Raw genomic sequence first — 27166 nt, forward strand, 5'->3', positions numbered from 1 at the left:
TAGATTAGAATCTGTCCACGTGATAATTCAAGTGATCTCCACTTTTAAGAACCTAATTGATGAAAATTTAGGATTTGAGAAAAGAGACAAATTAAGGAATGTTGGTTTGATACATAGAAGAATTACATTTTGCAAAATATTTTAAAAGTACTATTCACAAATTTTGATTTATACTTGTTTATCATATAAAAAGAATTAACTCTATATTCTAAAACTCATATTTTTAAGATAAATATTGTGTATTATGTAATGGACTTTTATGCATCCAAATGAGTATTAGTCTTTGTAAAGTAGTTTTTATGAGAAATGAGATATTTCTTCATTTAAGAAGTACAGCCGTTGCTCTAAATGTTGTATTGTGTTGGAATTGCCTTCAGAGCCAACGACAGATCCTTTTGAATATTTTCACTGACAAAGACCCTTTGATTTATTTGTAAAAAATATTTCAGGGTAAATTAGAGCCATGTTTACAAGTTTATTGCCATAGCAAAACCTGGCCTGTTCTGACTAATACAGTTCTCTAAATCCCGTATCTTCATTTCCTCACCTCCAACTCTTCAGCCTACTCCAATTTGGTGCCCTTGTCCCATCCACTTCATTCAGACTACTCTTTCTAAGGCTATGGCCTCTCAGTTTGGGGTGATCAAAAAGGGTATTTTTTTTAACATTATGGACATAGTAATGCCATTTATCTTGTGTGGTTTTGTGCAGTCTCTAAAGGCAATTTCAAGAGATGTAACTTATAGTACTTCAAGAATGATAGAATCATTGGAATAAAGATATTACTTCTATTGTGATAAAGGGTATTGGAATCCTTAACTTTTGGATATGTGATATGTATCTTCAATTCAGTGCAGTTAAGTATTTATTGAGTACGTGTATTATGCAAAACACTGTAGCAGGCAATAATGCAAAATGCAAAGATGAAGAAATAATATGTCCAGCTCTGACTCATGGACACATAGTGAGGGAGGGGAATACCCTTCAATGACTGGACTACAAGACAGGTTTAAGAGTTCTTGGAGTTAAAAAACACTATATAAATACAGGAGAGGGAGGGATTCATTGTAACTGGGGCGTGACAGTCAAGCTGAACCTAGAAGTACATAGCTTGTAACCTTGACAGGTGGAGATAGAAGGGACATTCTGGGAAGAGAAAGTAACTTGTTCAATTGTAGAGTGGGGTTTATGTCTTTTAAAAATGAACATTTTACTTTCTAATGACAGATTTCGCTGTAAAAACTGTGCTATTTTCAACTTTATCAGCACTATAAGATATGCCTCAATTTAATGCAGTCGAGTCTCACAAACACTGTCTTTTTTTTTGTCCTTCTCTGTGTGTGTGTGCCCTGTATGTCTTTTCTTAGTGGTCATGCCCCTGTCTTTCTCTTGCTCTGTCTCCTTCCTTTCCTCTTTATCTCTTTCTCACCTTCCCTGTCTCTTCCATTCCCTTGTCATAGTCTTCCTTCCAGTTTGATTGTCTGTCACTGGAATTGAAATAGATCTGTTAAACATAGTAGTTTTATGTTTCCTGTTCTTAATTTTAGAAATAGGTGGTTTTAACTTTTTTTAAAAATAAATCGACTTTATTTTTTAGAGCAGTTTTAGGTTTACAAAAAAATATTGAGCAGACTGTACAGAGTTCTCAGGTACCCACTCCTACCCTCCCACCCCACCCCCAGTTTTCTCTTGTTATTAACTAGCTTCATGCTGACCTGGTATATTTGTTACAATCAATGAGCCAATATTGCTACATTATTATTAGCTCAAATACATAGTTTGCCTTAGGGTTCATTGTGTGTGGTACAGCTCTATGGGTTTTGAAAAATGCATAGTGTCATGTGTCCACCTAAAAATTAAAAATTCTCCGTGGTCTACCTATTTATCCTTCTCCCCTACACTACTCTCTCTCCTACCTCCAAACCCTTGGAGACCTATTTACTGTCTCTATAGTTTTACCTTTTCCAGAATGTCATATAATTGGAATCGTACAGTATGTAACCTTTCAGATTGACTTCTTCCATATAGCAATATGCATTTAGGATTCCTCCGTCTCTTTTTATTGCTTGATAGCTCATTTTTTAATGCTAAATAATATTCCATTGTATGGATGTGCCATTGTTTGTTTATCCATTCACCTGTTGAAAGACAGACACCCTGGTTACTTCCAATGTTTGGCATTTATAAATAAATCTGCTATAAACATTCATGTGCAGGATTTTGTGTGGACATAAGTTTCAACTAATTTGGGTAAATGCCAAGGAGTGTGATTGCTGGATCATGTGGTAACACTATATTTAGCTTTGCAACAAATTGCCAAAACTGTATTCCAAAGTGGCTGTGCTATTATATTTTGCATTCCCACCAGCAGTGAATGAGAGTTCTTGTTGCTCCACATCCTTACTAGCACTTGGTGGTGTCAGTTGTTTTGGAGTTCAGGCATTCTAATAGGTGTGTACTGGTATCTCATTGTTGTTTTAATTTATAGTTCCCTATTGGCTTATGATGTGGAACATCTTTCAATGTGCTTATTTGCTGTCTGTATGTTTTCTTTGGTGAGGTGTTTGTTCAGATCTTTTGCCCATTTTTTGAGTTGTTTTTCTTATTGTTGAGCTTTAAGAGTTCTTTTTATGTTTTGGATACCAGTCCTTTATCAGAAATGTGATTTGCAAATATTTTCTCCTAGTCTATGAGTTATCTTTGACAGAATGGAAGGTTTTAATTTTAATAAAATACAACTTATCAATTATGTTTTTCATAGGTCATGCTTTTGTTTTTATATCAAAAATCTCATTGCCAAACTCAGTATCACCTAGATTTTGTCCCATGTTATATTCTAGAAGTTTTATAGTTTTACATTTAGTTCAGTAATCCATTTTGAGATAATTTTTATGAACAGTACAATGTCAATGTCTAGATAAATTGATTGACTGATTGATTGCATGTGGATGTCCAGTTGTTTTAGCACCACTTGTTGAATAGATTTTCTTTGCGCCATTGTACTTTCTTTGCTCCTTTGTGAAAGATTAGTTGACTATATTTATGTGGGTCTATTTCTGTACTGTCTTTTCTGTTCCACTGACCTATTTGTCTATTTTTGTACCAATACCACAGTGTCTTAATTACCGTAGCTTTATAGGAAGTCTTGAAGTCAGGTAGTGTCAGTCCTCCAATATTGTTATTTTCCTTCAATATAGAGTTGACTAGTATGCCTCTCCACATAATCTTTAGAATCAGTTCGTTGATATCTAAAAAATAATTTGCTGGGATTTTGACTGAGATTACATTGAATAGGTAGATCAAGTTGAGAAGAACAGACATCTTGATGATACTGAATCTTCCTATACATGAACATGGGATATCTCTTCATTTATTTAGTTCTTTGATGTCTTTCATCAGAGTTCTAGTTTTTCTCATATGGATAATGTGTATATTTTATTAGCTTTATACTTAAGAATTTATTTAATATTTTTGTGCTAATGTAAATAGTATCCTGTTATAATTTCAAATTTCAGTGGTTAATTGGTGATATATGAGAAAGCAATTGCATTTTGTATAGTTGTAATGCCTGACTCTTGTTTTCTCAAAAACAAAAACAAAAAAAAAACAAAAACCAAAACCTAAACTAGTGTAAATACTTTAAATTACTATTTGCTTCCATATGGTTCCCAATTGTTCTTTTCCATATGAGATTAGAAAACGAACAGCCTCCCATAATAAATTTATAATACTGCTGTTGGTCACAAGATCATATTTTTATTCTCATATTTAACTTTATTCTGGAATCTGTGTCAAATATGGCATGAAGTGTTTCCAACCACGTTGTTTCATTCATGTATTCCATTGGAAATAAAAGAGTAGTTCTCACTTTTTTTAATTGGAGGGCTATAATTTATTTTGTAATACTTTATTAATTTTTTAAAGTACTCATTTAAAAAAAAACCCTGTAAAACACTGAAGTGTATAATTTTTTTTTCCAGAATCCTACCGCACTTGTGATATTTTGGAACATAGGCTCTTGTGGTTTTTTGATTTGTGGGAAATGACATCAGGGTTAGAAAGGGCCACTCTAGATATCATTTCTTCCTAGAAACAATCAAGGGTCGGGTACATATCAATATAAGAGAAAGTTTATGCTAGTTCACTTAAATGTAGATATAATTATGTCACTGATCATATTGATAGGACTCTATTACCTTATTTCTTTTCTCCCTGTTTGAAACCACAGTTTTTATTGTTCCTTTTTCTTGACCTTTCACTTATGATTATACTATACTACATCTAACAAATAGTTTTTTGAAAAATTAAGATATAATTCACATACCATAAAATTTCAGCCATTTAAAGAATACAATTTTTGTGTCTTTTAATATGTTCAGAAGATTGTGCAAACATCACCATGATCTAATTCTAGAATATTTTCATCACCCCAAAGATTCTACAGTGTGGTCCTAGCAGTCATTCCTAGAGATCCAGCCTGTACAGTGATTTTTTAAATACCTGATCCTTTAGCTACCTAATAGTCTATGAAGAATATGTTGATGCTGGAGATCTCTCTTGGTCTTCCCTTTTTCAAGCCATCCCTCCCTAGTTGCATCAACTGACCCCACTACTTCAAGACTTCTCACCATTCTGCATGTTTTTCTTTATAGGTTTTTTGATATGGCAATGTCCTTATCAAAATGGAGTGTCTAAAGTAAGACACAGGCTGTGGCTTGACCAGTGCACATGGGATAATTGCTATCTTCTTTATTATTGTAACTGATTTTATTGATCATAAGGCCTTGACTGATACATAGAAATCCTGAAATCTGTCCAGTATTACCAACAATGTTACCAACAATCCCACAACATCTGTAGTTTCCTTCTTCTAATGAAGGTAATAATAATTTTAAAAAAATATACTGGAGCTGGGAGAGGGCAAAGGGATGAATATGGAGAATTGGCACACATGACTAACACAAACTTAATGTATACTTAACATAACTATAAAACATCAGTTGATTCACTGTAGTTGGCACTTCTAACTTTGCTAGTCCTAAAAAATAAATAGATTAAGATTAAGGCTGGGAATAGGTATGTTTCTTGAAATGGACCAAACATTTGTGGAGTTTGTGATAGCACCAAATAAATAAATGTTATGTTCTGTCATACCGTGACATTATCTTCAGGAAGTAAAATGAGCAAATAGTTATATTATGAAGGAAGGGGATAAAAAATGCTTATATTTCATGTATGCTGAGAGTTTTACCAAAGTTACTAAATGAAAGCAATATTTGTGACTTAGGGTGGAGCTTTCAAAATAGAGGTCTTTGCACTGATTTTTTTTTTTTTTCATTAAATGTTAGACTACTTCCAGTGGATAGTTTAATGATTCTATGTGGAACTCTGGAAAAGCAGGTCTAACAGTAAACAGATGTCCTGGGATTTTAAATGGTATGCTAAAAGTAGAAGCCTATGTAAAGCTTTTGAAGCCTTACAATGTCAGTCCTTTCTTATTATTTTAATGAACTATTTTAAAAAATTAAAATATTACAGAATTAATATAAATATCAAATACCCATCACTTATTTTTAAAATGTTAGCATTAACCATATTTGCTTAAGAAAACTTTTACAGAAATTAATCATCATAGAGAAATCGTTGAAGTCCCTGTTTATATTTCTTTATCGTTTTTTCCCCAGAGGTAACGACTCTCCTGAGATTAATGAATACGTTTTAAGTTTATATTTTTACTTTATATAATAATATATTGCTATAGTGTTTGTGTGTGTGTCCATGAACATTTAGCATAGTTTTATAAATTTACAAATTTACATAAATCATATCTCACTATAATGCCATGGTTTCCAATCTAGGTATCAGGGTGCTCCTGGAGTACCACAGTGAACTTGTTGATGTGCTGTGGGATATTTTAAATTTTCAAGAGAAACATGGCAGTATCCAACATCTGTCAGAAGCCAGGTCAACTACTAGCTGGTGGTAGTTCACAGTTTCAACATTCAATTTTATTCTTTTTTTTTTAATTGAAATATAGTTTACGTACAGTATTATATCAGTTTTAGTTTCAGGTTTACAGCATGGTATTTTGACATTTTTATACATTATGAAATGTTCACCATGGTAAGTCTAGTAACCAGCTGTCACCCTACAAAGTTATTACATATTGTTGACTATATCCCCTATGCTGTGCATTACATCCATCCTAATGACTTATTTTATGACTGGAAGTTTGTATCTCTTAATCTCCTTTACCTATTTCATTTATTCTCCACCCCTCTCCACTCTAGCAACCACCAGTTTGTTCTCTTTATCTATGAGTCTGTTTCATTTTGTTTGTTTGTTTGTTTTTTAGATTCCACATATAAGTGCAATCATATGGTATTTGTCTTTCTCGGTCTGACTTACTTCACTCAGCATAATACCTTCCAGATCTATTCATGTTGTTGCAAAGGGCAAGATTTCATTCTCTTTATGGCTGAGTAATATTTTAATTGTATATATGTATGTATGTGTGTATGTATGTATATACCAGATTTTCTTTTATCCGTTCATCTATTGGTGGGCACTTAGGTTGCTTCCATATGTTGGGTATTTTAAATAATGCTGCAATGAACATAGGGGTGTATATATCTCTTTAAATTATTATATTTGTGTTCTTTGGATAGATACTCAAAGGTAGAATTGTTGGATTGTATGGTAGTTCTATTCTTAATTTTGATGTACTTCTATTTGTTTATTTTTGCTTTTGTTTCCCTTACCTAATGAGACATAATCCAAAAAAATATTGCTGAGGCCAACGTCAAGGAGCATACTGCCTATGTTTTCTCCCAGGAATTTTATGGTTTCAGGTCTTACATTTAAGTCATTAATCTATTTTGAGTTTATTTTTGTATATGGTGTAAGAAGTTGGCCTAGTTCCATTCTTTTGCATATATCTATCTAGTTTTCCCAACAGCATTTATTGAAGAGATTGCCTTTTCCCAATCTTATATTCTTGCCTCTTTAGTCACAGACTAATTGACCATGTAAGTGTGGATTTATTTCTGGGTTTTCTATTGTGCTCCACTGATCTATGTGTCTGTTTTTGTGGTAGTACCATACTGTTTTGATTACTATAGCTTTGTAGTATAATTTGAAATCAGGGAATGTGATAACTCCAGCTTTATTCTTCCTTCTCAGGATTGCTTTGGCTATTCTGGGTCTTTTGTGCTTCCATGCAAATTTTAGGCTTATTTGTTCTAGTTCTGTGAAAAATGCCATTGGTATTTTGATAAGGATTGCATTCGATCTCTCGATTGCTTTAGGTAGTATGGACATTTTAACAATATTAATTATTCCAATACATGAGCGTGGTATATCTTTCCATTTATCTGTGACTTCTTCAGTTTCTTCCATCAGTGTCTTACAGTTTTCAGAGTACAGGTCTTTCACCTTCTTGGCTGAATTTGTTTCTAGGTGTTTCATTCTTTTTGATTCAATTGCAAATGGGATTGTTTTCCTAATTTCTCCTTCTGATAGTCCATTATTAGTGTATAGAAATGCAACAGGTCTTATATTCATTCTTCAAGACAAGCATTACCCTGATACCAGACAAAGACACTACAAAAAAAGAAAGTTACAAGCCAAACCCCTAATGAACATAGATGCAAAAATCCTCAACAAAATACTAGCAAACCAAATTCAACAATGCATTAAAAGGATCATATACCATGATCAAGTGGAATTAATCTCAGGGATGCAAGGATGATTCAATATCCACAAATCAATCAGTGTGATACATCACATTAACACACTGAAGAATAAAAATCATATGGTCATCTCAATAGATGTAGAAAAAGGATGTGACAACATTGAATATCCATGTATGATAAAATTCTCAACAATGTGGGTACAGAGGGAACATATCTCAACATAGTAAGTGCCGTATATGTCAAACCCACAGCTAACATCATACTCAATGGAGAAAAGCTGAAAGATTTTTCTCTAAGATCGAGAACCAGACAAGGATGCCCATTCTTGCCACTTTTATTCACCATACTATTGGAAGTCCTAGCCACAACAATCAGACAAAAAAAGAAATGAAAATCATCCAAATTGGCAAGGAAGAAGTAAAACAGTTACTATATGCAGATGACATGATATTACATATAAAAAACCTGAAAGACCCCACCAAAACCTATTAGAACTAATAAATGAATTCAGTAAAGTTTCAGAATACACATTTAACATTCAGTACATTCTTCTTGATGGTACCATGTCTTTGAGAAGCTGGGTTTTTGGCAGTTGCTGTCATAGAAAGTAGATGTGAAAATCAATATAGAAGTGTGTGAAAATCAATATAGTACAGGAAATAAGAATGACAGTATCCAATATGACTTAAAGTTTTGAGAAGTTGTGCAGTACTCCACAGGCATACACATACCAATAATAAGTAATTTAAGAATGGTTATATAAGAATGGAATTAAGAAAATATTTTTCTTTCAATGTATGTTTATTATTTTTTTATGACCACTATGTTATTGGGACATAAATACTTACTGAGTTGTTTAGAACTAAACTACTCAATAAATGGATCTGTTAGGTAATATTTTAGGTGAAGTTTGCTGATAAAATATTACTAAGACACTAAGGGCTCCAGAAAAAATAATTATGAAACACTGAGGGCTCACGTCAACTGAAAAATTATGTGTCATTCTGCAACACATTTTGGTCCCACTTGACATTATGTTCATTCATGGTTATCTATGTTGGTACATATAGACCCAAGGCATTTTAGTTGCTGTGTATAGTACTGTGTATTGTTCTATTGCATTACTGAGTCACAATTTATATGTGACTCAGTAACACAATTTATTGATGCACATTTAAGTGTTTCTTCCCTTCCCCTTTACTACACTTACTGTCATTCTTTTCTTTATGTTGTCCCTCTTTCCTTCCTTCCTTCCTCCCTCCCTCCCTTCCTTCTTTCCTCCCTCCCTGCCTTACTTCCTTCCTTTCTTTTGTTCTTTTTTTTTTTCCTTTTTTAGTTTTTTATTACAGTCAGTGTTGCACTAAACATCTTTGTTAATATCTCCTTGTGTACATGTGAGAGGATTTCTATATTTTAATTGATAGGTTTAGGGAATAAACTTTTTTAACTTTACAAGGTAATGAAAAATTGTTCTCCAAATGTTTCTGAGTTCCCCTTTCTCCATATCCTCGCCAACTCTAGGTATTGACAGACTTTTAAATTTTTTATAAAAAGATAAGAGTAAAACTGTATTTGCTACTTTAATTTTATTTTTTGCATAAAGTTGAGCTTCTCTTCATATTCTTATTGGCCAATCAAGTTTTATTTTCTCTGATTTTTTTTTCATTTGTATTCTCTCAACAGTTTTTACAATTATAATGCTTATTTTTTATTGATTTGTTGTAGCTTGTTATATATTCTAAATAGAAGTGATTCACCGAGGATGTATGTATTTTCCTAGTCTATTGCATGTCTTTTATCCATATTTATAGTGTTTGGGTTTTGTTTTATATTGGTTTTTTGGTTTATGCTTATATTGAGATAACAAACGTTTTATTGATTTAATCTCTGAATATGGTGTGTATCACTTAATATATTTTCTGATGTTGGACAGTTGTTACATTCCTGGGGTCAATTCTCTGTAGTTATTATGTATTTATGTTTATACATACACATATACATATGCACATTGCTTTATTTGGTTTGCTCTTATTTTATTTAGAGTTTTTGCATCTAAGTTCTTAAGTGGGATCAGGATATACTTTTCCTTTTTCATGCTCTCTACTTTTAGTATCAATTTCATTATCAATTATTGATCATAACATTATTCAGTGTTTCTATTTCTTATTGTATTGATTTCAGTATGTTACAGTTTTCCAGGTAATTTCCCATCTCATTTGATTTTGTAAATTGTCCTTTAGTTGTTCAGTATATTCTCTTAGATATTTTAATGTTTCCTGTATCTTAGAGATACATTCTTTCATTTCTAAAGTTTCTAATTTGTGCCTTTTTTCTTGCTTCATAGTTTATAATTAATATTATTTTGATCAGTATAGGTTTTATTATCAGGTTGAATTTTGGCAATTTCATATGGTTTAACCTAATATTTTATTTGTCTTTTTAAAGAACCAGTTTTGGATCTATTATATATTTGTTCTATGTCATTAATTTTTGTTCTAATCTTTATTATTTATTTCCTTATTTATTTGGCTTTATTCTGCTATTATTATATTTTTAACTTGCTAAGTTAGATCCTTACCTAGTTAGTTTTACAATTCTTTAATATCATATATATGCATTAAAGGCCATAAATTTTCCACTAAGTATCACTTTAGCTGCATCCCACAGGTTTTGATATGTAGTGTCTTCATTGTTGTTCAGTTTTAAATATTTAATATTTCCATTTTGATTTTTTCTTTGATTCGTGGCTTATTTGATTATAACTGAGTTTTCTAGTTTCCAAATATATATGGGTTTTTAATCTGTATGTTTTGTTTTAATTTCTGATTTTATTGCATTGTGGTCAGATAACATGGTTTTTATGATATGAATTCTTTGGTGTTTGTTGAGTCTTCTTTTATGGATCAATAATTATTGAATTTTATAAATACTACCCAATAGCTTGAAAAAAATATGTAGTCCTTGAGGGGAGAAGTTCCTACACATAAATTAGTCCAAAATTATTAATTATATTGTTTAAATTTTCTTTATCTTTACTGGTTTTTTTTCCTTACTTCTTGAAGTATTTTCTGCCTCATGGTTGACTCCTTCACTTTGTTCAGTGTTCTGCTGGAATTTCACATTCTTAGAAAGCCTTTCTGTCAACGTTGTTTAATGCAATATCTACTTCTCCATATCTTCACTCTCTTTTTCCCTATCCTGCTTTTTCCTTGTGGCATTTATTAGTACCGGATATTATATTTTATATTTATGTGTTCACTGTCTCCTTTACTAGAACGTAAACTGCTGAAGACAGGAACTATGTTTTATTTACTACTGTATGTTCTGGGTCTGAAATAGTACCTGCATAAAAGAGGCATTTAATATATAGTTGTTGAATGAATGAACAAAAGAATAGCAGTTTCTGATATTAAGGTGACCTCATTTTCAGTTGAACGAGGTTGTTTTCTATGAGAGTTCTGATGGTCCTTCCAGTGATTTAGCATTTTCTTCTATCCCATGACTTAAGATCTGTGCCCATAAGAGTCTAAGGAAATCCTGATTGTTTTTGTGTTAATTTTTAAGCTTGGATTTTCTGTCCCCAAAATATAGTATAAATGCTGATTCCTAAGGTGACCATGGAACATATCTGGCTTTCATATTTCTTTTATGTGATTATTATTATTTATAACCACCCAGAGCACTAAGAATAATTTAAGGTTTCTTACTGCTTCTTCAAGCCAGTCTATAGATTTTTTCCTACTCCTAAGCTTATGAGTAGTACATCCATTAATATGCATGGAGATGCTCCTCCACCCCTCTCACTGGCTTTAGGTCTTGTCTGTTGTCCACACATTGACGTTAATACTCTATAAATCATCCCAAATATTTGGGTATATGTGGGTATGATACCCTAGGGTTCAACAAGGTTTGAGCCCCACCCTGGGCTCTAGCTTTGAGTTATCTGTTCTTTTCTGATACTCAGAGATTTCCTTTTCTGTCTTTCATTCTAATTTAGATCAGTTTTTAATTATCAAAATTATCCTAAGTACCTGTGTATTTGAAGTGAGAGATAAAATCACATCAGTGGAATCTGCTGTAGTTACTGAAATGATTAGCATTTCATAATAAACTGTCTTTACTTCTAGTATGTCCAATAGGATCTTTACACGAATCTTTATTAAGGGTGTTTATAGCATGGTAATCCCCTTACAGAAGATGCACAGTAAGTATATTAATGTATCTAGCACTTGATTTGGATCATGTTGCCCTAATTCTTCAGTGGCTGTCATATTTCTGTGTCATATCAAAAATCGTATCAGATTTTTTTCAAAGAAAATATCCTTTAACAGTTAACATCATGCAATGAGTATTTGTGTGTGTGTGTGTGTGTGTGGTGGGAGCAAGGAAGAGGGAGACAGAGGTTAAAGAGTTTAGGTGGAAAAAGAGACTATTAGACTGTTATGAAGAAAAAGACAGTTTAGGAGAGGAAGGGAGACAGAGAGAGCATGGGGAGTGGGCGAGATTGCATTGATAAGATAGCTTGTACCTAAACAAGACAAATCTTTGGCAAGGTTGGTTTAATTCTTTTCAGTGAGGCAGATGAACTGTAGCAGAGACAATAAACTATTCTAATTCCAATCTGCCCTCCCCTTCAACTCCTTAAATCTGACTTCTTTTCACATATAGCTAAACTGGTGCTTTTTGCTGACACCTGAGTGAAGTTGAGAGGTTTGCACTTACACTCAATTTTTGGCACTTTATGATTTGTACAGTACTCATGTCTACAGGGGAAAATTGGTCCCTCTGAGTACAGAGTAAGTGACTGTCAGCTTGATTGTGTGTGAAAGCTCCTAATCTATCATGTGATATTAACAGGAACCCAGTATCAGCAAACCTGTGTTCTTTTGGAACTGCTTTTCTTTAACATTCTCTATACGTAGCAAGAGCATAGGTAATAAAGGTATTCAGGTCTCACAAGTGGGACGTGAACACTTCATTCTCTTTTGCAAATATTGCAAAATTTTGTGATTCTCCTTCATATCAGAAAAGAGAAAAAAATCTTTCCAATTATTTATTTAATGAATCAGTTACTTTATGAAACTTTTGAAAATGTTATTTTTCAGATAGATTCAACAGTCTTATTCCTATTGTGTAATTTAGTGGTAAGCTTTCCACATTCATCTTACCTGGGAAGGTCAAGCATTTTATGACCTCAAAAAGCCTGATCCTTGTTTTGTATAGATAATTACCTAAATGTTCCCATTATTTAGAATGGATATTTCAACCATCTCAAGGTTTACTTTTACTAGGATTCTCAAGTGTTTTCATTTATTGAATACTGAATCCAATTGAAGCAGCTTTTATAATATTGTCTAAAATCTTATATTTTCTTATTTTATTTTAAAATTCATGGTTGTATGACATGCTGATGTAGCTTAATTGTAAACTTTACATTTAGATGTTACAGCTTTAGCGTTTGTGCAAAAGCCTAGTTGAAGCTTAAAAAATATTTTGACACCATAGGTTCTGGAGATTTATGTGGCCAGAACAGATAAAGCAGAATTTCATGTTGGAAAGGTAGAGTACAGTTTATTGGTTACCACAGATAGAAGGCCTGATAACTTAATGAAAGCTGATTGGCAGTAGGATTTATCATAGCAACTGTAATACAGAGAATAGAAAATGATAATATTACTAATTAATAAATAATGCATCTCATGACAATGTGGATCAATGTACTATCATTTAGAATCTTTACCAGCCAAGTTTTATTTAATTGTGTAGCTATTTTGGTGTTGGGATACAATTTTGAAAAGCTTAAAATACCTTTTAAGATGGTTATCAACCTGAATCAGGTAAAGGAGTATTTAGTACTTCAGATATAGGAAGGTTTATTTTAATTGGGAAATTTAGAAGACCTAAAAGATTTTGAGGAAGAAACAATTCTTGTAATGAATGTAATGAAAATGTAGCTTGAAATGGCTTGACAACATTTTCAATAAAATACTGGAAGAAAAATCAGTAAATATCTTGAAGACAAAGGAATCATGACCAATGAACAAGATGAGTTTATTACAAACAAATCATGTCTGACAAAATTAATAGTTGTTTAAAATAGAATTGCAGAATTAGCATGGATAAAGGGAATGCATTTTTTAACTTCAACTGAGTATTTGTTGTAGCTTTTCAAAAATAATTTTAAAATTAGGATACAAATAATCTAATGGATTGAATATTTATGGAAAGACAATGAATCTACTTAAGACCAAAATATAGTGCCAAAAATATACCCAAATTGGGATTAGGTGGCAGTGACAAGGGTGACCTGAGAGGTTTGGGTCCCCCATAATCTCTATTGATCCCCCTAAATACTCATACAATTCATGTAAAAGCAACATGCATATCACATAAAGATGGCTTCTAATACAAGTTCTCCTAGTACCCCTTCTAATCATATTTTGTTGCTCTGTTTGCCCTATATAGAAATTCCATAGGCTTTATTGATGGATTTAGATCAATGGTCAACAAATCTGTCTTACTCTCTGTTTTGTTTGTTTTTAATTGAGGTATAGTTGACATATAACGTTATATTAGTTTCAGGTGTACAACATAATTGTTTGATACTGTATATGTATATATTGCAAAATGATCACCACAGTAAGTCTAATTAACACCCATTACCCCACATAGTTACAGTTTTTTTCCTTGTACTTTTAAGATCTATTCTCTTGGCAACTTTCAAGTATACAATACAGTATTATTAACTATATAGTCACTATGATGTACATTACATTCCCAGGACTTATTTATTTTATAGCTGCAAGTTTGTATCTTTTGACCACATTCACCCATTTTGCCCATTCCCCCCGCCCCCAGCTCTGGCAACTACCAATCTCTTCTCTGTATCTACAGTACATTTTTTTTTTTTGTAGATTTCATAAGCTTCCATTATATATAAGAGAGATCATATGGTATTTGTCTTTCTCTGTCCGACCTGTTTCGTTTGGCATCATGGCCTCAGGGTCCATTCATGTTGTCACAAGTGGCAAGATTTCCTTCTTTTTATGGCTGAATAATATTCCATTGTATATATAAAACAGTTTTTTAAAAAATCCATTCATCCATGGATGGGTATTCAGGTTGTTTCCAAGTCTTGACTATTGTAAATAATGCTACAATGAACATGGGGGTGCAGATATCTCTTCAAGGTAGTGTTTTCATTTCCTATGGATAAATAACCAGAAATGGAATTGCTGGATTATATGGTAGTTCTGTTTAATTTTTTGAGAAGCCTACATGCATTTTTCATAGTGGCTGCACCAATTTACATTTCTACCAACAGTGCATAAAATATCCCTTTTCTTCAACACTTGTTATTTCTTGCCTTTTTCATAATAGCCATTTTGACAGTTGCGACATGATATTTCATTGTGATTTTTTTGTTTGTTTCTTTTGGAGCAGAGAAAGGTTTATTGCAAGGGCCAAGCAGGGAGAACAGGCAGCTCGTTCTCCAAAGACCTGAACTCCCTGATGGTTTTCAGGGAAGAGTTTTTAAAGGCAACATTTGGGGTGATGACTTCAGGGTTTATGACTTTCTTCTGATTGGTTGGTGATAAGGTAACAAGGGTGGTGTTCCAGCAATCTCAATCATCAACCTCTGCTTCTCACAAGTCTAGGGTCTCAGCATGATGTCACTATCCTCCACCTGAGTAGGGCCCTTAGTTCCTGCTGGTCTTAGAGAGTCTCCCAGAGAAGCAGGAGGCAACTGCAGCTCACCCTGAGGACGTAGACCCTGGCAGCAGCCATTCCTGGGAGCTTCTCCCATCACGTGGACATTGGTGCTGGTGGGCACCACCTCAGAATGTCATTGTAGTTTTGATTTGCATTTACCTGATGATCCCACTCTCTATTTTTTAAATAAAGTTTTTTTTTGAAATACAGGCATCCTTGTTTATGTATTTATTGCCTTTGGCTGCTTTCCTGCTACAATGGCAGAGTTGAGTATTTGAGATAGAAACCACATGACCTACAAAACCTAAAATATTTATCATATGGCCCTTTACAGATAGTTTGCTGATCCCTGGTTTACATGAATTTTTTTAACCTTTAGAAGCATTAGAATTGTTGTCAAGTCTGGGCATAGGTAGAATATTTGTACACTGTATAAAGGAGGGAGTGAATTTGTACATGTTACTACTCTTAGGGTTTAGTCTTAAGCTAAATCTTCTGTGTTTCATGGGGACTGACCCATCCGTTTCAGCAATAAAGGTCCAAAATGACATATGTGACACTGTCACTGCCTTCACTCAGTTCCATTCAGCTGTCCTTGACATCGTAAAAGTTGATGATGATATATCAATAGGTTTAATGGGGGAAATGTGAAGGGAACTGTGACTGAGAAAAACAGTGTTGTTAGTCTTAAATATGGAGGCATTTTAGGTCTTATTCTGTAACAATCTATTTTGTTTAGAAATCTTTCAAAATAAGCATCATCAAATTTATCTTGGACCTTTCTCCCAAAGTACTTATATTAGGAGCAGAGCATTCCTCAGCCTGCGATTCAACTAAAAAAAATCACCTGTGCATGGTAGGTGCTTGATAAATATTTATGGCTTGAATATTAACTTCATAATTACTTTTTTGTGTTTGTTTATTCATTCCTCAGATATATGAGCGCTCACTGCGTGCCAGGCATAATGCCCAGAAACAAGTGATTTGGCAGTGGATAGTGTATAGCTCTCCCTAATGTAGGAAGATGGGCAATGAATGAGTTCATAAATTTAAAACATAATGATTGCAGAGAGTGATAAAGAGTGATTTGTGTCAGAAAGGGTGGATAATGGGATAAAGAGTAACAAGGTACCATTTGAGCTAAGATTGAATGACGAGAAGTGGAAGCCACCATGAAATGATCTGGGAGAAGAGACTTTAGAAGAACAAGTTAAAAAACCCCAACCAGTTGTGGCCTCACAAAGGAACAGAAAGAAGACCAGTGTATCTAGATCCTAGTGAAAGAGTTTGTGTGTATGTGTGTGTTGTGTTAATTTAGGATCCACCATGTTTTGCGTCTGTGGGAGAGTGTTAGTAACAGGGTGGCCCTCTGTTTGTTTTCTTAGGTACCCAAAGAATCAATAGTTTTTAAACAGATATGTAGGTTTTTGAAGTCAAATGAGAGTGATTGAATTAATTTTATTTGAATCAGTTTTTGTTGAATCCAAGAGAAGGTCATGAATAGGTGTCTGGATAGGAATAGGAGAAGAGTGGGAAGGGAGAAAGAATTCACATAGAGTTTTAGAGAAATTGGAGGTTAACACTTGGTTCTTTGGCTCTAAGACTGTGTAGATTTCAGTTACATGAACACTCCTAGACACACTGTAGGCTCAAAAAAACGTTTGCTGAATCAGTGTATATTGGTTTGAAATCTTACCTGATTGGATTGGAGGGTACAATTTCTGCATTATTTGAAGAGAGGATACATAATGGAACCAGATTATGGAGGACTCTGAAAACCAAGCACAAAGGATTTGATATTGTAAGTGGTTGGGAATCATTATAGGGAATAAGACAATAACTTGATGATTTCCAAATATTTGTTTTATTGTGGTTTGTAGGATGATTTAAAGACAGAAGGAGCCAAGGATGATGTTTTATTCCAGGCATACTTTCTATTTTAACCAGGTTCTCATTCTCAGCCTGGTTTGGCTACATTGCAATCAATTACTTCATAACAGTCCCTGAGTCTAATAAAGGAAAGCTGTCTCCGTTACCAAGGTCCTTTTTGTTCTGTAGTCTTGAATCTGTATTTGTATTTGACTTTTGCTGTACTTTCTTTCCTGTCTAAGTGATCTTTAACAATTTTTCAGGACTCTGAACATTCTGCTTTATTTTGCCTTTTTATATTTGTCTCTCACTGGTACCTCCTTGATTGTATTACATGTAGGGAGTAATTCAATAAAAATTAAATGGAACAAGTTTAAAATGGAAAGCTTTCCTATGCAAACTGTAAGGATGGGATTCCCCTAGGACGGCATACATCCTCAAAGTTTGCACTCCCTCCTACCCGAGGGCGTTGGGCGCTCCTCCCTCCCTACCGCTCCTTCGGATGCTCGGACGGGCTGAAGGTATGGGTTGGATGCTTTCAGGGAAGCTGAATGTCCTTTCTCTTTTCTTCTTTTTCTTTCTTTCTTTCTTTCTCTCTTTCTCTCTTTCTTTCTTTCTTTCTTTCTCTCTTTCTCTCTTTCTCTCTTTCTTTCTTTCTCTCTTTCTTTCTCTCTTTCTCTCTTTCTCTCTTTCTCTCTTTCTCTCTTTCTCTCTTTCTTTCTTTCTTTCTTTCTCTCTTTCTTTCTTTCTTTCTCTCTTTCTTTCTTTCTTTCTCTCTCTCTCTCTCTCTTTCTTTCTTTCTTTCTTTCTTTCTTTCTTTCTTTCTTTCTTTCTTTCTTTCTTTCTTTCTTTCTTTCTTTCTCTCTTTCTTTCTTTCATCAAACTTTACTCTTAATGGGACTACTCCAAATGTAAAGGTTGGTACACTGAAAGCAAATCCTGAGCAACAAATTGGTTGCTATCTCCGTGAACACTCAATCTGTCAGTGAGAAAGATATGCCAAGAAAATTTTCATGTTGTGGCAGGTTTAGTCACTGAAGCAACTTGCCTGCCCTCACTAAATATACATTTTACTTTAATATTTCTATTTCATAGAAACTATTTCAGACTAGAAAGTAAAAATCATATAATCTGGTTTGTTCCTTTCTTCAGACAAATTAGGAATAACAGACAGTCTTACCTTTGGGAGCTGTTATTATGATAATATGGCCCACTTATCTTGGTTGGCCCTCACAATAATATATAATCATTCAATTTTTTATCTCATCAGAGTTATTTCCGAAAAGGAAATGAGGGGTCAGCTTTTATCATAGGATTTTCCTCTGAGTAGTTGACTCTGGGAAATTTACAAGGGTATATAACTGTCACAAAGGTGGTGTTAGTTTTGTCAGTAACTTATGAACAACTCCCCAAATGGCTATGTCTGAGCACAACACTATGAATATTGCTTGTATGGTAGTGAAGAGGTGGACTTGTGTTAAATATAAAACCATGCAAGAAAACCCATCACCTCATGAAGGATTGAAACTGGAAATGTAGTATGGTTTGTAGGAGTATAGACTCTGCAGGAAGATTGAATGGGTGTGAATCCTGGTTTTGCCACTCAGTAGAGATGTGATCTTTGTCAAAGTTCCTAATCTGTTTGTGCTTCAGTTTACACATCAATAAAATAGGGATAATGATATCTGATTTTGAGGTAACTACCTCTTAGAGTTTTTTTGTTTTTTAATTTTACATTAAGTAAGTATACATAAAAGTACTTAGAACAAAACCTGAATACAGGAAATGCTTATGTATTTGCTATTTTCTGATAATCTTTAGAAGTAAAGGTAAAAATTAAGTAGCTCTCTCTCTGACCCTGCCTTCTCTAAGAGTTACAAATGTATAAGAAAATTGTTGCCACTTCTAGAATGTGGAATGATTTGAAAACAGCACTATTTTGTTTTAAAACTCAAAGCAATGGTAGTACAATTGTCCTAAAAGGAGACATTATTTAACATTTAGATTAAGGTTAAATTAAACAGAATTGTTTTTATACCCCTCTTTTTGAAAAAAAAAGAGACAAATCATAAGGTGATAGTTCCTTATTAGGGGCGTCTTCAAAAAGCAACTTTAAACATCCTTGTTATGTCTTGAGATCACTGTGTAGTCAGTACAGTCTCCTATGTCTACCTACTTAGAATTCTGTAAAATTAGAAGACAAGTGGTCTTTACGTGGGTTCGTGGACTCCTGGAAATTTTATTCAAAATTTTGTGAACATGTACACTTTCCTAGAGAAAGAGATTCTTGGTTTTTATCATCTTCTCAGAGAGAATTATGATCCCCCAGAAGAGTAAGAACCATCCTCTGAAACAATATAAATTTTTTGTCTTCAGTGAAGATAAAAGTATAATACCCTATATACCAAGGCAGAAAAATCGAATAGTATATTTTAGGTTTTTAGTTAAAAGGATCAAAATGAAAATTTTATTCTCCCTGGTGAACACTTAGCTAGCCAGAAAATTTAATTAGCCAGCATTTCAGGTAATCAATGCTTACTTATGTCAAGCAGCAATCATTCTTCAGTATATTAGCTGAGTTGGTATTTTGTCCAGAGAAAATGGTGATTATTGTCTACTGTTCATTCTTTCTTGTCCTAGTTTCAGAATTATTAACATTTGCAATAGTTTCATAATTGTATGTTTCTTATGATATGCTTAGGAGTAAAAGCATTATATAAATGCTTGCTTCAAAACCATTATTGTATCAATCTCATTAATATAATTTAGTACAGAATATTTCTACTCATTCTGTCCAAAGGCACTGTGGAATAAAGTATCTGAAAGAGGACAAGGGGAGGTTGGAAGAAAGGGAATTTTACGGAACTCTGAAATCTTAAAAATGTGTTGTATTTCTTATGCACTTATGCAAATGTTTAAATTCACATTTACTTTGGTGTTTTTAGTTGCTTTTATTAAAATGTCTTAATAGAATATTTTTAAATAATTGTTTTATGGTCCTCAGAAAGGGTACACATTCCAAGCTCAAAAACTTTATTTAAAGTTTTTAATTGAAGGAGATTAAGTAAATAATTCAGAAATGCATTCTGTTTACCTGTTAATAATTAAGCAGGTTAGACTATGTACTTTTTATAGTCATGGTGTTTTAATTTATTTATTTGTTGGTGTGTTGGTTTTTAAGATTTTATTTAAGGCATTCTGCTATTGGGAAATAAAAATAAACTGAGTAAAGCTGCACATTATAAAGGAACTGTCTTGGGTTACTGTTAAAGAGACAAGTGAGAAAAAAAAAGGAATTGATTGGATTTTAGGGTTAAAGGCAGTATTTAGTACATAATCTTTCTGAACTTTTCCCCTCTATTTGGAAGGGAAACTGAAATACCTAACAGAAAGGATAATTGAGTCAAGTGAATTGTCTTCTGTTGCCCTAGAGCTCTGGCTCAATGGAATTTGATTTGATTTTAGATGGCTTTAGTGTAGGGTTTAGCCAGGTCACTTTTATGGATTCTTAGAGAAGTCTACCGTAGAACTTATCAGATTTCTCTGGTGTTTCAAAAACTTTGATAATACCCAAAGCCAGAATGAATATCTCCACCTTCAGAAGCACCATTATGGATGAACTAGAACTAAATTAGTCTTTTCTAGTCTTAGAATATGTCTTATCCTCTTGACCATGTATGTACAGGTTCTTTCTTTCTGATGTTCTTTAAGGATTGTAAATTGGTTTTCATTTGACATCTTTGATCAGATACAACCAAAGTTTGTATTTAAATCTTTATTTAATGATGAAGACATTTTCTGTAATTATTGATAACAAATAGTCTTTAACAGTTTCTATTCATTTTGTCCCAGCCTGTCATTCGCTTAGTTTGAATTTTTACTTATTTGAAATTATACTCCTCCTACCTCTAAAACTGATGCTTCATTTGTTCTCATGGCGAATTTTGTTTGTCTCTCTGTAGTGGTCCTATTGCTGAAATTGATACATGTTTTATCTGTTTTCTCTTATAATAGTATGCTTACTGTATAAATATAACCTCAAACCTCTTAAATTTTCTACATTCCAGGCTGTGCCTTTCTTTGAAAATTTGATCAAATATGTGGACAATTAAAATTTGGCTTCTAGGAATCTAATAGGTACCATTATGTGTGATTGCTGTTTTATTTTATTTTTTTTAACAAATCTTATTTTTCTTTCCTTTTACTTTCTTTTTTTTGCTTTGTTGTTCTATTTCTTCCCTCCCTCACTCCATCTTCTTCCCTTCTTTACCTCTTTTTTAAAAATCTATGCAGTTAATGGAGGTGGCCTTCACCAAAAATAGGACAGATAGACATTTTCAAATGGCTTTCTTAACATTCAGGAAATCTAATGATATATCATCTAAATTTTTTTCTGCACCATAGACTAAGTGTCTTGTTTTAGTGCTTTTTTGTCTTTATGAAAAGTAATTTGTATGTATTGTAGAATATTTGGAAGGAAATTGTAAAAAGAAAAATACCTATTATATCTTAATATCTGAGATAAGTACTGGGAATAATTTAGTATATAGGTGCTTACATGCTTTTTATAATACATATATTTTTTTCTAATACATATGTACTCACACATACATATAGATCAAAATTTATATATGCATATGACCAAAAATTTGCATAGTTTATATATATTATATATACACAAATTACTAAAAATTGCTATCTTAATATCATTACCATTTTACAAACTGAATTTTGAGCTTAATGGTGTATTATAAATTTTTACTTGCCTTATTTAATGGAAGCTTATCATTATATCACATAAAATTTATTTAACCAGTTCACTATTATGGAGTATTTAAGTTATTTTAATTTGCATTTCTTTCATTGCAATTACAGATTAATATTGTTTCATATATATCTTAAGTTTTTTCTGTTGTGAATTACTTGTTCATTTGAAAAACTGAGATATTTTCTTTCTTTCTTTCTTTCTTTCTTTCTAGATAAAGACTATTAACACTATGAATATCATATAAGTTAAAAATATTTGTCTTTATTTGTTGTAGACATCTTAATTTTGTTCAAGATACTTTTGGATTTATAAAAGTTTTAATTTTAAGTAGTCAAATTCATAAATCTTTGTGCTTATGTTATATACTATTACTTATGTGCTTCAAAAGGCCTTCTTACCTTGGAGTTCAGAAAATTATATACATAAGTTTTCTTAAAGCGCTTTGATTATTTTACTTACTGTATTCAGATATATCAATCTGATTTTTGTTTTGGTGCATGGCAAAGGTAGGGAACAATTTTTTTTTTTTTGGTCATTTAATGAGTCAACTAGCTCAACACTCTGGAAATGCAACCTGTAATATTTACCCCATACTGAAGTCCCTATGGTCTGTTCTACAGATCTGTCTCTTCCAATGACAGTTATCACACTGTCACTTATCTTTCAGTCTTTGGCAAAAGCTAACCTTGTTTTCTACTTCTTTGCTGCAGAGCCAATACCTAATACTTGTTATTTTTTTTATTGTAATCTCCTATTCTATTTTATCACTTAAAAAAATTAAACTAGCTTTAAAACATCAGAACTACTAAAAATAATTTTAGTTCAATTCAGTTCGACAAAGATTTATTGACTGTTCACTATACACCAGGCCCTGTGCTTGTATTAGGAACACATAAATGAATCAGCTGCCTGCGCTGTAGGGTTCTTGCGCTAGAAACATGTATTAATCTGATGGAGGCAGACAAAGAGCGTGTGAATGGTCAAGATAGTGGGCTAGTATCAATACCTTCATTTTTTTCTGATTATTTCTTACTCTTTTTTTATCTATGACTTATTGGCTCTAACCATTTTATATATTTTCCCTTTTTCCTTTCTTTTTAATCCATAAATGATTAATTATTAAGTGATATCGATTTAACAGAATTAGACTGATTTAGGCATATGAAATACGGTAACTGTCTCATATTCATATGGTCTGTTTTTCTAATTACTGAACTGATAATTGTGTCTTCATATTTTCAATTTTATAAATGTTTATTGAATTCTTTCTAGGCACTATTTAAGGAGCTGTAGGGAAAGAAAAATGGATGTCTTTGACAAATTTATAATCTAGTGGGGGAGTTCACCATTTATAAAAATAATAGCAACGTAATAAAATAATAGTTATTGAGAGTACTGTTTGCAAGCCACGATACTAAGAAAGGTAGTGTGTATCTCTTTTAATCCTTATAACAGCCCATATAGCCCCAGATATTTTTTTTTTTGACTCTTTTCCTTACTTCACTCAGGAATTTTCTTATTGTCGCCTTCTCTGAGAAGATTTTCTGTCCAGACCTATCTAAAATATCAGCCCATGTAACTCTCAATGCTATTACCTTGCTTTATTTGTCCTCATAGTATTACTTATAGGACATTATTGGTTTAATGATTTATTTGCTTATTGTTTGTTTCCCCTGCTAGAATGAATATTGAGTGAAAGACTATGAAAAATGGGTTGTAGAAGTTTGCAGTTGCAAAAGGTCAAAGTTTAATATATAACATTTAACTTCTTTAAGCTTAAATTGTTTCATCTGTAAATAGATAAAGACTTAGTGCCTTTTCATAGGTTGGTCAGGCTGTTGATTCTTTCCTTCAATAAATATTCATTGATCTCCTACTATGTAGCAGACACTATTCATATAAATGGGGGATACAGTGAAAGAGACAGGGCCTGATCTCATGGCCCTTCCATTCTAGGAGGGAAGACAGACAATAAATAATAAAAATTACTTTTATAAAATATCATGTAATGGCCAAATTAATTTCCTCCAAAGTATCCTTCCCCACCTCATCCCTACAACCTGAACATTTTTTTTTTCTTTTCCATTCCTAGTTATCCTCTGTTTATCCATGATTAATGGTTATTATCTCACTCCTCCTAGCAGATTCTAATTTTCAGAGCCTCTTCTAAAGTTGATGTTGCAGAGTAAGTGTAGTATTACTCAGGTACCCTGACTATAGCAGAACTATCACCTTCCTTTTCTGGATCCCATTTATTTATTAGTACAGCATAAGCTCAGGATCGCTGGTATGGTTTGTTGTTTGAGTCTTTGTTTTCCCTTTGTTTCTGCATCTTAAAGATCTAGTCAGTTAAAACCCTTAGACCGTCTTCATTTTAATAGAACTTTTACGGTAGATGTACTCGTTTACAGGATTGGCTTATGTTTATATGCGCATTTCCATTAGTAAAACTGCTTTTGAGATTATGAATGGCTGAATCTCTGGAGATTATTAGTAAATATGACATCAAGGTCCTCAATGAGATTTCATAGCAAATTTAGAGAGATCGCTTTCTGAGGACATACAATATCAAACTCAATTTTTAATAGGAGAGTTGTTTCTAGTTAAATCTTTTTATATTTTAACTCACCAAATTGGCTTTAAAGTCACCTCAGCATCCTGCCTGCTTTACTGCTCCCAGTCCTAGTTTTCATTCTATACTGTCAAAAGCATTTGGTCAGAAGATAGTTTAAAAGTGACTGATCCATTTGTTTGACATCCCTGCCTCCAAATCTGAGTAGGACCCTCCTATTAGCCTTGCTTGCTGAGACAGGGAACATAAAGCCATGTTCTAATATCAGTGCATTAGGTACTAAAGACCGGTTCAAGCTCTGTTGAGCATGTTACCCTCTACTCCCTGTTTCTTTCCACCCATTTACTTTTTATTCTCTTTAGATTATCTTTTTTATGAAAATCTCTCCAACCTCACTCATATTTTGAGGACAGGGCTTGTATTTTATCTTTGTATACTTCCTAACTTACCAGTGCTTACCAGTGTATTATGGGTAGTAGATCTTGGCAAAATCTCTGGTAATTAAGAATAAACAAATAAATGTAATAAAGACTATTGGAGATTAGTGGTTTTTTTTAGATCAGTTTTTTTAATTTAAAAAATATAAATGTAAAAACATCTGTTTGTGTAAATTAATAAAGCTTCTAATAATACTATAATAAATATTCTGTTCTCCATCTAAACCCTGTACACACAGTGGTTTAAATTGTAAATTCATGCCATATTTTACTAAGTATTGTTCTGCACATAGACAAATTAATGTGTTAGCCTTTATTTTTCTTTTTAAAACTATAGATATTGGAGCTTCCCTGGCGGTCCAGTGGTTAAGACTCCACACTTCCAGTGCAGGGGGCTTGGGTTCGATCCCTGGTCAGGGAACTAAGATCCTATGTGCTGCATGGCGTGGCCGAAACAAAACAAAACAAACAAAAAACTATAGATATTAGTTGGCATACACAAACTCAACTACCTACTTCTCATGACTAGTCATAAAGGTATTGTGGAAATGTAAATTGTTTCCTTGGCAGATTACTAAGTTTAAGTATTTCTCTTTTACAGTCACACAAAAAGAAGTGTTAAGAATTGCCCTTTGAGACTCTGAAGACTAAAGGTAATATCCAATGATATTTTCTTCAATAGGTTTTTATCTTCCTGGAAAGTTTCATAATTTTAAAGGCCTTGGGTTTACTGCCTCAGGTCTTTTCTTTATTGCCCTTTAGCACGTTAAATAAAATTTTCTATGTCTACCTAAAACAATCTGAAATTATAAGTCAAAAAAAGAAGAAACCTTGTGTCATCTCAGAAGATGTCACCCTAATTGGGTGTTGCTGTATACCCCTTGATCCTTCTATTTGGGAATGTATTATGGCCCCTCCCCTGTTTTTTAAATCAGTTTGGAACTCTTCTGATTTTATACCTTGCCCTTTTCTTAAATAGACACATTGGCTCAAAGTCAAAAAGTCAGTACCAATTCCTCTTCAGCAAGAGCTTTACAACTAACTATTAGAAATAAAAATGCATTTTTGGGGGACAGTGAAACTGTGCAGACAAGATTTAGTGGCGACTCATAGTCAGAAATCCAGAATTTCAGGCAAGAAGTTTACAATAGACTTGTGTTGCTGCATTGTGTATAAAGAGCTCATAGGGATTGAAGAAGGTTTCTGAAACAAGAGGGGACTGTAATTACTTTGCTTCTTACATGCATGGTTAGATCTTCCAGCGAGAATAACATGGTAGGGTAATTTATTATAGAAGAGTAAATCACAGATTACATTGGAGGGAGATGGGGTGGTGTGATCCAACCATCAGTTTTGTGAATACATACACTTAAGCATGTGTGATAGCTTGTTTTTAATTTCTTTACACCAGTGCACACCTCAAACATTCCGTTTAGCAGTGGGATATGCAAATTGTTCCAAATGCAGCAGCAGTACTTTCACCTGAATGTCAAAACTGTCAGAGAGCTTTAAATCAAATCTTTATAACATTTTAAAAAACCAGCCAGCCCTAAGATTGAGGCACCAAACTCACTGCAAAAACTTGATTCCCATACTTTCAAAAAACTCCTGTATGTCAACAGGGTAATGTCAAAGTTCTCATTCACCTGCTTTCTAATTTTAACCTTTTAAGGATTTTATTTTATTTGGCTTAATTATGATATTTTCTACAAATTAATGATAAATGCCTTGATTAATAAAACCAAATGTCAGAGAAAATGACAACTTGATGAAAAATTAATACTCGGCAATATTTTAAGGTACAGAAGTACTAAAGATGTACTCTTAAATCTCATACTTCATCAGCTCCTTTTGAAAGTAGGTAACCAGAATTTTCCTTGCACTTAAGTTTTCACAGCCACATGTGTAGATGCGTTTTAGCAGTGTGATTTTCAGCTGTTGTTTTGACTGCTAGCTGTTATAGATATACATACATTTTTAGTTTTTCTTTTGCTTCATAATATTATTTATTTTTATTTTACAAAATCAAGGTAAACTATATTTTGGGTTGGTTATATTGATGAAGCTATCACACTAAGAATCCAAATAGTAGTGTGTGTCTGTGTGTGTGTGT

The 27166-nt window shown here is 33.1% G+C and overlaps 1 protein-coding gene across 1 annotated transcript in view; it reads left to right on the forward strand.

The window, feature by feature from the left end:
- Positions 1 to 27166, forward strand: part of ZBTB20 (zinc finger and BTB domain containing 20) — a 785132-nt gene that overhangs the window by 156660 nt on the left and 601306 nt on the right. The window contains exon 3 of the mRNA XM_036849631.1: positions 25655 to 25706. The gene's annotated coding sequence lies outside the window, so the exon portion shown is untranslated. The remainder of the gene's footprint in view (positions 1 to 25654; positions 25707 to 27166) is intronic.

The sequence above is a fragment of the Balaenoptera musculus genome, chromosome 4, assembly GCF_009873245.2.
Source record: "Balaenoptera musculus isolate JJ_BM4_2016_0621 chromosome 4, mBalMus1.pri.v3, whole genome shotgun sequence".
Lineage (NCBI taxonomy): Eukaryota > Metazoa > Chordata > Mammalia > Artiodactyla > Balaenopteridae > Balaenoptera > Balaenoptera musculus.